Raw genomic sequence first — 9,351 nt, 5'->3', positions numbered from 1 at the left:
TGAGGAATCTTCCAGACTCAAGCTGCTGGATGGTACGGGCCCCTGTAGGGGTGAACTCCCAGCTGGCTGACTTTGTGGGGAGGCTGGAGAGCAAAGTGAGAGACGGGGCCAAGGTACTGGAAGTTCTGGCAAATGGGGAGGAGGCTCTGGCCAAAGAAAAGTGCACTCGCTCTGGAGCGCACACTGACAGCTGAGAGCAGGCAGGCATCCCTGCCAGCAGGTATCGGTCTCCACTCTTGCCCTGATGGATTTGGCTTGCGGTAATTCTAACAAGCATTTGCAGAGGTCTGCTCTGTGCCAGACCAGGCATGGTGGAGCCAGAGGTGTGGGGACACTGTCACCCTGAGGGTGTGAGACCTCCTTCTCAGTTTGGTGAGGTGAGAGTGGAGTGAGGCCTGTTGAGAAGGCTGAGGGGACACAGAGGGGCTGTCTGCCTCTGCCTAGGGTGGCCACGGGGGAGGGGACAGCTACCAGAGGAGGCATTCTACCAGCACAGGGAACCTATGTGCAAAGGCCTGGAGACGTCACCAGGTGCCCTGCAAGTTGGTTCTAAGTTGAGTGCAGGCCTTCAGCAACGAAGGGAAGGCAGGCTAGCCTGGGCACTGAAGCCTGACTTCCTGGGTTCAGGCTCCACCTCTGTCACTTTTCAGGGTTGTGGTTTTGGGCAAGTTACTTAACACCCCTAAACCCCAGCTTCCTCATCAATCAAATAGGGATGATGCAGTAATGGCTATTAACTGTTGTACCTACACCCCGGACACTGTGGGGATGCTTTTCTTGGAACGTTCCCATTTTATAAATGAGACAACTAAGCCAAGTCACCATCTCCTAAAGTTAGTGGAAATCAAATGGGGCAACACACATAAAGCCCTCATCCCAGAGCTTGTGCCATATGAAACACTCAATCTTAGTCATTAGTGTCATTAATGGAAAGAGGCTGGATCCAAATTGGGGAAAACCTTGGGTGCCATGCAGAGTTTGGGCTTTAGCTTATAGGCAATACAAGCCATGGAAGGTTCTGCCAGGTGAATACCAAGGCAAATGCCAAAGTCAGACCTTTTAAGAAAGTGCTGCTTGGGGGTGGGGGGGATGCTGGGTGGCTCAGTCAGTTAAGTGTCTGACTCTTGATTTTGGCTCAGATCATGATCTCATGGTCAGGCTCTGTGCTGACAGCCCAGAGCCTGCTTGGGAATCTCTTTCTCTCTGTCCCTGCCCCGCTCACATGCTCACTCACTCTCTCAAAATAGAGAATAAACTTAAAAAGAGAGAGAGAGGAAGAAAGAAAGAAAGAAAGAAAGAAAGAAAGAAAGAAAGAAAGAAAGAAAGAAAAAGAAAAGAAAGTCCTGCTCGGGGTAGTGACTGGGAGAAGGAGTTTCCAGGTTCAAATCTACCTATTCATTGGTAACACCTAGATGCTTTTTATTTTATTTTATTTTATTTTATTTTATTTTATTTTATTTTATTTTATTTTATTTTATTTTAGAGAGAGACAGGGAAAGGGAGAGTGGGGGAGAGGGACAGAGGGAGAGAGAGAGAATCCCAAGGAGGCTCCACACCCAGCACAGAGCCTGATGTGGAGCTTGATCCCACCACCCTGAAATCATGTCCTGAGCTGAAATCAAGAGTCAGACACTCAACTGACTCAGCCACACATATGCCACCGCCCCAAGATGATGATTTAACCTGGGTGTGGCAGGGCCCAGACATCCAATAAGGAGGTGGGAAGAAGAGTTGGGATTTCTTTACTAGTCAACGTAAATTTCTATTCAGTAGGTGAACTGAACTCCAGCTTGTGAGCCTGGAAAGGACTGATACTTTCTGAGAAGCAAAGTGGAAATCAATTTCCACAAGGGCATCTCTGTCCTCCAGGTGCCTCCTAGTCCCTGACCCATAGTAGATCCATAAGAAACGTTTTGTGTTGGATGCTTTGGAAATTTATAATTCATTTAAGAGTCACTGAGTATTTTTTGACTTTGTGGAAAACTCAAGACATTAGCTTCCTTCCCTCCTTCCTGGGGAAGGAGGATAGGAAGAATCAGGCCTGGATACCAGCTGATTGCATTAATAACAGTAAACAGTTTTGAGCCCTTGGTTTACATGATCTCATATAATCCTCCTATAGCCCTGGGAGTAAAGTACTATTATTAGCCCCACTTTACAGAAGAGGAAGTTGAGATTCAATTTGTTAGTGAAAGCACCCAAACTTTACAACACTAATCAATGTTCTAGCCAAAGTGGAAATGAAGGTCTATCTGATTCAGTCTTACCCAATAGAGTGCACTGCTTCGTTCCCAAGCTGCGTCCTGTAATACAAAGCCTGAGACATCCAGTGGCAGGCCTTAAAGGATTGGTGGGCTGGACTATTATGTTAGCCTGAGAAGCCTTCAGCCCATCATGCTTTTCTCCCCTGTGCTAGTGAGAGTAAGCCTTGGCTGCTGTAACAAAGAGGCCCAGCTATAACACAGTGGACGAAAGAAGATAGAACTTTCTTTCTTTTTAAAAAAATGTTTATATTTTTTTTTTGAGGGAGAGAGAGTGAGCATGTGCAAGGTAGGGAGGGGCAGAGAGGGAGAGAGAGAATCCCAAGCAAGAGCCACACCGTCAGCACAGAGCCTGACACAATGCTCGATCTCACAAACCTCAAGATCATGACCTCAGCCAAAATCAGACACTCACCCATCTGGGCCACCCAGGTGCCCTAGAAGTATATGTATTTTTTGTGTCACTGCCTGATGGATGTTCCAAGTCAGCAAGAAGCTCTGCCCAATGCAGGCATTCTAGAACCCAGATTCCTTCCATCTTGATTCCCTGCCATCCCCTAGGGCATTGTGCCTACGTGGTTGATGCTAGGTCTCCAGGGGTTTAAGCCAGCAGAAGAGGAATGAAAGTCTGGTAGAGGCATGACCAGTCTTAAAGCCAAGTCCTGAGAGTAGCATGTGTATATATGTCCATCCACTTGGTGAGAACTTTGGTGGTTGGCCACATCAAACTGCAAAGGAGGCTGGGAAATGCATTTTAGCCCTGTTCTCTGAAATAGATGTGAATGGATGTTGGCAGATAGTCTCTATCAGCTGGTCCTTACCTTCCAGCCTGGGAGTTTGACACGAATGGGAGAATCAGGGCCACTGTAAGCTACTGACTACTGTGTGTGCACACACACACATACACATGGTCCAGGGGTCAATTTACTTTGAGTTTAAGGAACCAGGTATAGGGACTCCACCTACAATTCTCTGATCCCACAGGGGTAGGTTGGATACCCTCAAATGGAATTGTGTCTGCACTGGGCCCAACTTTCTGGAGAACTCCCACAGAAAACATAATGTAAGACTAGGAGGGCTGATTGCCAGTGGGTTCCAGGCAACCAATGATCAGTGTCACCTGGAGGGCTTGTGTGTCACAGTGTCACCATCCCAGCTCCCCAGCCACTGGGGAGGAGGCACTATTGATGTTCATACCTTCCCTGACCCAGACTGCCTGTCCTGCTTGCTTCTCTCCTGACTGCCTGGGACACAGCCTACCTGGAGCTTTGGTGAAAGGCTGGCCACATAGGCCTGCAAGTTCTGTTTGTGGAAATTGAGTTTCTCATGAATAGGGCTGCTGAGAGGGCCCTCATTAATTATTTCACAGTGACAGGTGAAAAGAGGCCAGGCATTGGGTCTCCAAAGACCCCAGCTCTCAGGACTTTTTTTTTAACTTCATGTCAGAGTAAAAAGAAGCAAGAGTATCATTCAGCCCATGAATCTTAGAAAGCTAGCTGGCCAACCTATCCTGCCCTGAGCCCCAGGGCCATTTTAAAGTCAGGGTTGACTCAGGCCTTTGGGCAAGATCTGGATTGCCCTGCTCTGTTCAAAGAAGTCCAGTGTGTAACACCCCAGCCCAGGCACCCAGATGTTCTGTTAGAGCCTCTGTAAAATAATGAACAACTCCAGCAACCGTAAAAGGAACCAGTCAACAAGAAGGAAAAGTAATAATGCCCTATGTTGTATAGCGTGTTACATTTCAAGTGCCTCCAAGGGTATTATCCCACTCACACCTCTCGACAATCTGGTCAAGGGAGCCAGGACTGGAATTATTATCTCCGTAATGCAGATGAGAAACCCAGTCACATTAAGAGGTAAAATAATTTTCCCCCACATCAGAAAAATAGTAAATGGCAAAGCTTGTCTGGACAGTAGCAGAAAGTCCTGGATCATAAGCAGGTGCACAAGTCACATAACATTATCCAAACATTACTGAGCACTTGCCCAGTACTAAGTGCTTTACATGTGGGCTCTGAGTCTGTCTACACAACTCCACAGTCTGGGTTTTATTTCTATTATTATCTCCATTTTATAGGTGAGGAAACAAGCTCAGAGAGACTGAGTAACTTGTTCAAGATAACACAGCTGTTAGGTGGCAGAGCTCTTAACTGCCAAGTTCGACAGCCTACTAAGTGCTCTATCTTCTACCCCTTCCACATATCAGAGGAGGAGGTACCCAAGCCTCCACAACAGCTCCTGGCTTACACCTCAAAGCTTTGGCCTCAGACCCATCAGTATCAACTCAGCCACCCCTCGGGACATAGAAACCAGCTCTGCTTTCTTAACAACACGTAGGGAGTACTGACTATGTGCCAGGTACTCATTTAGGTGCTGGGATACAGCAATAAATAAAACAGATCCCCAGATTCACAGAGGCAGACAGATGATAAACACCTAGGCAAATACATATATAGGTGGAATGCTTGATGCGGAAGAAGGATGATGTGGATAAGGGAACAGAGAGTGATAGGGAAAGGTGCTGTTTTACATAGGATGGACAGGGAAGGCCAGAGGTAGCAATCTGAACTGACACTAGGGGAGGAAGGAAGGAGGGGGGGAGAGGGGAAGGGAGGGGGAGGGAGCCATGAAACTATCAGAGAAGAGGGTGTTTTAGAAAGGGAGGGTCAAGGACTACTCCCAGAGGCCAGTGCAGCTAGGGTTAGACAGCAAGGGGAGAGCAGAAGGAGATAAAGTCTGAGAGGGGTGGGGGACAAGTCACGAGAGGGTGTTAGATTTTACTCTGAGTCAGGAAGGCATAGGAGGGTTAAGTGTCCAGGAGACTCATGATCTGGTGTATGTATTAGGAATCACCATGTGAAGGATAGACAGCAAGGGGACAGGGGTAGGAGCAGGGAGGCCATGGAGACCCCTTTGATTCCAGTGACCTCAACTGCCCACACCCACAGAACCCACCATCATCAAAAATGGCTCCTGTAGAGAATCCTCTTTTTCAAATACTCAGTTCTCCAGCCTCCAAGTGCTCTCCTTCAAGCTCCCCCTCTCAGCCTTCCTATGGCAAAAACTCTCCAACCTTGGGGCACCTGGGTGGCTTAGTCTACTAAGCGTCTGACTCTTGATTTTGGTTCAAGTCATGATCCCATGGTTCATGGGCTCGAGCCCCTCATCAGGCTCTGCTGACAATGAAGAGCCTGCTTTGGATCCTCTGTCTCCCTCTCTCTGCCCCTCCCCTGCTTGTGGGCTCTCTCTCTCTTTCTCAAAATAAGTAAATAAACTTAAAAAAAAAACCCAAAACCCTTCCAACCTCAAGGAGTTCTTCAAATCATTGACCCCACCATCCCCTTCCAGCCATTGGTCACCTCCTGGTTCCACTTCCTTCCTTATCTTGCTAAGGGCTCATGGACCCTCATATCTGTAACCACCCCTTCAAATAACCTGAGTCCTTGTCCCACCTCTCCCTCCACTGCAGTCACCAGGTATGGGAACAGACTTTATAATGGACCCCATGACCCCCACCTCCTGGTGTCCATACCCTTGTAAAATCCCCTCCACAGATACAGGCAGAATCTGTGGCTTGGTTCTAATCAATAGAATATGGCAAATGTGAGGGGTGTCATCCCCATGTTTAAGCTATATCATATGGCAAAGGTGATGGGCTGCACCCCCGCCAATGATTGCCTTATCTTATATAAGACTGTCTTAGTCATATGGATAGAGGGACTCTCTCTGCAGGTTTGATAAAGTCAGCCATGGCTCCAACAGTAGCCATGTTGGAGAAGCCCACATGGCAAGGCACAGTGAGTGGCCTCTGGGGCCACAGGAGCAGTCTCCAACAGACAGCCAGCAAAAAGCCAGGGCCCCATCAGGCAGCACAAGGAAATGAATTCTGCCAACCACCTGAATGAGTTTGAGAGTGGAGTTTTCCCCAGTCAAGCCTCCAGATGAGCCTAGCCAACACCATGATCACAACCTTGTAAGACCCTGAGCAGAGGACCCATCTAGGCCATGTCAGGCCTCCTGACCTACAGAAATTGTGTGCTAATGGTTATATGGCAATAGATAATATACCAGGCAAAACCTGGATCTTGTTTACAACTAACTTCCTGCTTATTCTATACCTGTTGGAAAAGAGTCATTCAATCAACTAGAAAAGTCATTGGTCTGATTCATTCATAATCAGAAATTTCAAATGAGGGCCTACTCTGCCTCTCCACCAGCTGGTTCTCCAGCTTTCTACAATAACCACATTATTCCTTGGCCTCTCTCCTCACAACCCATTCCCCTTCCCATTAAATTCTCAGAAGGTGATCTTGCTTCATTCCTCATGTTGAATATGGAGGTTTTAGTGACCTTGAGAATAATATTCTTTCTTTCTTTCTTTTTTTGAGAATAGTATTATTTTCTAAGAGCAACAGTATTGAGGTACAATTTACATACAATGAAGTTCACCAATTTTAACTGTACAATGTGATGAGTCTTGACAGTGTATACACTCAGGTCATCAAAATTGTGGTATAGAACATTTCTATCACCCCAAAAGTTCCCTTGCTCCCATTGGCAGTCATTCTCCTTGTGCTATGCCAGCCCCTGGCAAACACTGATCTGCTTTCTGTTGGAGCCTGGCTTCTTTCTTCACTGTGCATATGGTTTAGAGATCCATCAATCAAATTCTGTGAATCAGTTGTCCCTCCCTTTGTTACTGCTGACTAGTATTCCACTGTATGGACATACCACAGTTTGTTGATCCATTCATCTGTAGATGGTCATTTGGGTGGTTTCATGAAGGTGGTTTATTAAAGAAAGTTTATTTGTAGAGTCCACAATTCATTTCTATCAGTAAAATTACTGAATCAAAACACTAGTTCTTTCTTAACCTTTAAAGCTCAGCTTGGAAATCTTGTTTCAAGGGGTGCCTGGGTGGCTCAGTCGGTTAAGCATCTGACTCTTGATTTTGTTTGTATGTTTGTTTGTGAGTTCAAGCCCTGAGTTGGGCTCCACATTGACAGCGTGGAGCCTGCTTGGGATTCTCTCTCCCTCTCTCTCTCTGCCCCTCCCCCTTTCAAAATGAATAAATAAACTTAAAAAAAAAAAGAAATCTTGTTTGAAGGTCTAACAGATCTGGAGCACCTGGGTGGCTCAGTTGGTTAAGTGTCTGACTCTTGATCTCAGGTCAGGTCTTGATCTCACGTGGGGAGTTCAAGCCCCACGTTGGGCTCTGTGCTGAGTGTGAAGCCTACCTAAAAACAAAATTAATTTAAAAAAAGATCTAGCAGATTTTATCAAATGCTTCAAATGGACCTTTAACAAACTTGTGTCTTCAAATATTTTAAAGTGCATTTATAGATGACTGGATCTTCCGCATCTCACTTATCTGATAAAAACAAAAGTTTCCTGAGGATTTAGATCGTTCTTGTAAATCTAATAAACCCAACCTATAAGTATGGTGAAAACTTAATTTCTCTTAAAAATCTATTTATATAAGAGTGCCTGGGTGGCTCAGTCAGTTAAGTGTCTGACTTCGGCTCAGGTCATGATCTCACGGTTTGTAGGTTCAAGCCCTGCATTGGGCTCTGTGCTGACAGTTCAGAGCCTGGAGCCTGCTTCGGATTCTGTGTCTCCCCCTCTCTCTACCCCTCCCCTGCTCTCACTCTGTCTCTCTTTCACTTAAAAATAAACATTAGGGGTGCCTGTGTGGCTCAGTCGGTTAAGTGGCTGACTTTGGCTCAGGTCATGATCTCGCGGTCCATGAGTTTGAGCCCCACGTCGGGCTCTGTGCTGACAGCTCAGAGTCTGGAGCCTGTTTCAGATTCTGTGTCTCCCTCTCTCTGACCCTCCCCTGTTCATGCTCTGTCTCTCCCTGTCTCAAAAATAAATAAAACTTAAAAAAAATTTTTTTAATAAAAATAAAAATATAAACATTAAAAAAATTTTTAGTCTATTTATATAAAAAACTTAATGTATGTAGATTGCTTCTTTAAACAGAAATAGTATGCTAAAGTTAAAAAAATTTTTTTAATGTTTTTTATGTATTTTTGAGACAGAGAGAGACAGAGCATGAGCAGGGGAGGGGCAGAGAGAGAGGGAGACACAGAATCCGAAGCAGGCTCCAGGCTCTGAGCTGTCAGCACAGAGCCTGATGCGGGGCTTGAACTCACGGACTGTGAGATCATGACCTGAGCTGAAGTCGGACGCTTAACCGACTGAGCCACCCAGGTGCCCCCTAAAGTTTTAATTCTTGGTTTAGTATGCTATATATTTAATTCTAAATCTGCCTAGGGTTAACTTGTATACCCACATCAGGTGCCCTCTAAGGAAGAAAGTTTCATTCAGACAGCAGAAGTTAATTAATTCTACACCTTCCTGAGGTTGAAAGATGTGCTTCAACTAAAAAAGAAGATGAAAAAAAAACCCACAGACTTTCCAGTTCATGGAAGTCGCCTGACCACTAAGGAAGACAGCTGTGGCTGTGGTTGCCAGCCATGTCCTCACCAGGGCCTCGCATCCTGCTTGTATGGCTGAATCTCTGATCCAAAGGACTGCTGAGAGGCCCTCATTATGTAGCTGGTGGGATGTGTGAAACGGTGACAGGTGTTGGCTTTGGGGGCTCTTCTCTCTGATTCAGGCAGGACTGAAAGCATCTGACTCAACCCTGAATGTCTCAGGAAGCTGCATGGTGCTGCAACGGGCCCCTTTAAGTAAAGACCCACAAGCCTCTGCAGGTGGACCAGGAATGACAAATACCTGACACCTGAACAGCCACTTCCGGATCCTGTTCCCTTGACAGACATTGCTAGTCAATTGCTACGTCCCTTCCCTGTTGTTAAGACAGCACTACCCAGAGCCAGACAGAATTAACTGAAGTTGGCGCAAGAGCTAAAACCCTCGTGCCTCCCCTGGACTAACTGTAACCGGCTCTGGTGAGAAAATGAGGCCTGTCCACTTGGCCCTCGCTCAGGGCTGGGTTAATGGGTAACCGGGTTTGGGGTTTTCCGGGCTCGTTCCTGTTTTCTGTGGAAACGGTGATCTGCAGTGTGAGGACGCAGTGCAGAGAACAGCCTGGAAGAGGTGTGGGTATTACCCGCCTGCCCTG

This window comes from Prionailurus bengalensis, chromosome C1 (assembly GCF_016509475.1).
Source record: "Prionailurus bengalensis isolate Pbe53 chromosome C1, Fcat_Pben_1.1_paternal_pri, whole genome shotgun sequence".
NCBI classification, from domain to species: Eukaryota; Metazoa; Chordata; class Mammalia; order Carnivora; family Felidae; genus Prionailurus; species Prionailurus bengalensis.
This window is presented reverse-complemented; position numbering follows the sequence as displayed.